The 4,386-nt window shown below is 47.7% G+C and overlaps 1 pseudogene; it reads left to right on the forward strand.

Annotated features, from left to right (window-relative positions):
- Positions 1 to 1,226: 1,226 nt before the first annotated feature.
- LOC117310792 (protein-L-isoaspartate O-methyltransferase domain-containing protein 2 pseudogene) lies at positions 1,227 to 1,868 on the forward strand (annotated as a pseudogene).
- Positions 1,869 to 4,386: the final 2,518 nt, after the last annotated feature.

The raw sequence follows: 4,386 nt of genomic DNA on the forward strand, positions 1-4,386 counted from the left end.
AGCCATCCTGCGGTGTTGCGGCCAGGTCACAAGAAAGCGAGTTGAAGAAAGGAGCTCAGGGGCACTGTAATTCACAAACCTGCAGAGTTATAAATGACAGCTATCGTCCAAAAATAGACTGAAGTAAGGCTGCCAAGAGGACTTGAAAGCGGGGCAGAATTGCAGGAAACCGATTTCAGGAGGTAGACTGGAATTGCATTGAAAGCATAGGAAAAGAGGCAGAACGTCCACAATGATGCACTTGGCCAAAAAGGGCGTATGCGTTTTTTCCTGAATATATTCAGGAAAAAACGCATACGCCCTTTTTGGCCAACCAAGCAAGCTTGCAAAGGAAATCTGCACTACAATGAAGTCTCACTTCCCCCCGGTCAAAAGGGCCATCTGAAAAAAGTGTAAAATCCAGAAAGGCAGGACAGGCCATGGAGAACTGGGAGCCTTGTTATGCTGATGGGCGGGATGTAAATTGCCAACAGACCACTCGGGAGAAGTGTATGGTGTTTCCTGAAACATCTAAAAAACAAAGCAACAGAGCCTAGGGCACTTCCACTTATGGTCCTATAGCTTAGGGAAATTAAAATCAAAAAGACACAGCCACCCCAAAGTTTGGAACGGCTCTGTTTACAAGAACCTCGTTTACAGTACAAGTTAAACATCGCAGAAAGTGAAAAATGGATAAAGAAGTTGTGGTATTTACTTACAAAGCAATATCACTCAGCAATGAAATCTGTGTCATCAGGCCCTTAGCAGCACAATGAGTGGATTCAGGTATGATGATTCTAACTGAAATAAGTCACACAGAAAAAGAAACATCATAAGATATCAGTAATACCGGAGGTAGGGGCTACACAGTGGGAATCGGACAGAACAGGGTCTCCGAAATTAGCCTGCAGGTGCTGGCCCAGCGGCCGTTCCGCGGGCCCGCCGAGCCAGAGAGGAACTGAGCTGCCGCCGCCCGGAAGACGACGCCCTCTTGCCCGGCCTGCAGTGCGGGGTATGGGGGCGGTGCGGCCCCTCGGCCCCCTCCCCTATGTCCCTCCTAGTCCACCCCTCCCTTCCCGTGTCCCGGGCTCCCGACCCTCCCCCAGGTCCGCATTCTCCCTATCCCCCCGGTTTCCTGTACTCTTCCGCTGCCTCGTCGTTCCCCATTCCCAAGCTAAACACCCCTCCGGTTCCCAAGGCGTCTCCCCGTCGCCCCCTCCCCCCTCCCCGGGGTCCCCGCCCTCCAGCGTTCCGGGGGTTCCGAGGTCTCGTCCTCCAGCGGCAGCTTCTGTAAGCGCGGTCCCGAAGATGGAGGCGCGGTGAGTGCTGTGGAAGACAACAGAGCGAGCTGATAGACCAGCTGAAGGTGGCGGCGCAGTACAATCCATCCGCACCGAGCTGTTGGGAGCTCAGGCTTCCGAGCTGTTTTACCGCGCCGACTTTACCCTCGAGGAAGTTTAGGAGTACAACTCGTACACGGACCTGGCGTGGCACACGGGAACATCCACCTCTCTGCTCCGTGCATCTATTCGGAGGTGATGAGCGCGCCCTGGACCTGCCAGCCTGGCCTTAATTCCAGAACCTGGGCAGCGGTACTGGCTACCTCCGCTCCATGGTGGGGCAGATCCTCGTCCTTTTGGTCTGAACCACGGGGTGGAACTGCATTCAAGATGTGACAGAGTATGCGAACAGAACTTGAACTTTTCCATCAGGAACGAGTGCAGCTTCGCAAGTTTTGACTTCTGCGAGCCCCCTTCGTCACCGCAATGGCCTGGAATCTCTCCAGGCTGCTCTCAGTATGACCCGGGTGTACTTGGGGCAGGCTTGCAAAAGCAGCACGAGGGGTTGACATGAAGAGCCAACTCAAAGTCGGGGGCGTCCTGTCATGAACGTCCACAATGATGCACTTGGCCAAAAAGGGCGTATGCGTTTTTTCCTGAATATATTCAGGAAAAAACGCATACGCCCTTTTTGGCCAACCAAGCAAGCTTGCAAAGGAAATCTGCACTACAATGAAGTCTCACTTCCCCCCGGTCAAAAGGGCCATCTGAAAAAAGTGTAAAATCCAGAAAGGCAGGACAGGCCATGGAGAACTGGGAGCCTTGTTATGCTGATGGGCGGGATGTAAATTGCCAACAACCACTCGGGAGAAGTGTATGGTGTTTCCTGAAACATCTAAAAAACAAAGCAACAGAGCCTAGGGCACTTCCACTTATGGTCCTATAGCTTAGGGAAATTAAAATCAAAAAGACACAGCCACCCCAAGTTTGGAACGGCTCTGTTTACAAGAACCTCGTTTACAGTACAAGTTCAACATCGCAGAAAGTGAAAAATGGATAAAGAAGTTGTGGTATTTACTTACAAAGCAATATCACTCAGCAATGAAATCTATGTCATCAGGCCCTTAGCAGCACAATGAGTGGATTCAGGTATGATGATTCTAACTGAAATAAGTCACACAGAAAAAGAAACATCATAAGATATCAGTAATACACGGAATGTAAACTTGGCTACACAGGAACTGAATTACAGAACAGAACAGGGTCTCAAATTTAGAAAACCAACTTATGCTTGCTTAAGGGTAAAGGTGAGTTGGGGTGCTGCATAAAACCAGAGATTGAAATGAGCACAGATAAAGTTCCTTAAGCCAAATATGGAATAGACAAGAGCTACTCCTTGCTCAACGAAATGGACTCAACACCGCATATTAAACGCCTAAGAATGTACCTGACTAGTAAGTATCTTAAAACCTATGGATTGCTATGTCTCCGAAAGAGAATCAAGCATGTGTACAGGGGCATAAACGCAGCAGTGATAGGATTGGAGAGGTTCGGTGAGCAAATGAAGACCCTTTGAAGTCATATTGCATGGTACCCATTCCACGGGTTTCAACTACCCAGGTTTAAGGTATTCTTCCTTCAGCTAAAACATGCATGTGGAACCCAGAGTATGATCAACCATGTGATCGGGAGACGTGTTCAAATATGTCTCAGTTTTCCTCCCCTGGTACTCGGGTGCAACATTCCAGACGCTTTACTAACACTCTCCCCACTTGGAGAGTCAGTCCCTTTAACCTCCTGTTTGGCCCAGTTTGCAATTTCTGCGGAAGATGAACAGGAATAGCGAGAACCAATGAGAGTTAGCTGGAGGTGTCTGGACGGGCAAATTTAACTCTCATTTCCCACCAGGAAGAGGAATTAACCAAAGGCTCAGCGTGCCGTGCCGGAACCAGATTAGGGCCTGAAGCCATCCTGCGGTGTTGCGGCCAGGTCACAAGAAAGCGAGTTGAAGAAAGGAGCTCAGGGGCACTGTAATTCACAAACCTGCAGAGTTATAAATGACAGCTATCGTCCAAAATATACTGAAGTAAGGCTGCCAAGAGGACTTGAAAGCGGGGCAGAATTGCAGGAAACCGATTTCAGGAGGTAGACTGGAATTGCATTGAAAGCATAGGAAAAGAGGCAGAACGTCCACAATGATGCACTTGGCCAAAAAGGGCGTATGCGTTTTTTCCTGAATATATTCAGGAAAAAACGCATACGCCCTTTTTGGCCAACCAAGCAAGCTTGCAAAGGAAATCTGCACTACAATGAAGTCTCACTTCCCCCCGGTCAAAAGGGCCATCTGAAAAAAGTGTAAAATCCAGAAAGGCAGGACAGGCCATGGAGAACTGGGAGCCTTGTTATGCTGATGGGCGGGATGTAAATTGCCAACAACCACTCGGGAGAAGTGTATGGTGTTTCCTGAAACATCTAAAAAACAAAGCAACAGAGCCTAGGGCACTTCCACTTATGGTCCTATAGCTTAGGGAAATTAAAATCAAAAAGACACAGCCACCCCAAAGTTTGGGACGCCTCTGTTTACAAGAACCTCGTTTACAGTACAAGTTCAACATCGCAGAAAGTGAAAAATGGATAAAGAAGTTGTGGTATTTACTTACAAAGCAATATCACTCAGCAATGAAATCTATGTCATCAGGCCCTTAGCAGCACAATGAGTGGATTCAGGTATGATGATTCTAACTGAAATAAGTCACACAGAAAAAGAAACATCATAAGATATCAGTAATACACGGAATGTAAACTTGGCTACACAGGAACTGAATTACAGAACAGAACAGGGTCTCAAATTTAGAAAACCAACTTATGCTTGCTTAAGGGAAAGGTGAGTTGGGGTGCTGCATAAAACCAGAGATTGAAATGAGCACAGATAAAGTTCCTTAAGCCAAATATGGAATAGACAAGAGCTACTCCTTGCTCAACGAAATGGACTCAACACCCCATATTAAACGCCTAAGAATGTACCTGACTAGTAAGTATCTTAAAACCTATGGATTGCTATGTCTCCAAAGAGAATCAAGCATGTGTACAGGGGCATAAACGCAGCAGTGATAGGATTGGAGAGGTT

This window comes from Tursiops truncatus, unplaced genomic scaffold (genome assembly GCF_011762595.2).
Source record: "Tursiops truncatus isolate mTurTru1 unplaced genomic scaffold, mTurTru1.mat.Y mat_scaffold_316_arrow_ctg1, whole genome shotgun sequence".
NCBI lineage: Eukaryota > Metazoa > Chordata > Mammalia > Artiodactyla > Delphinidae > Tursiops > Tursiops truncatus.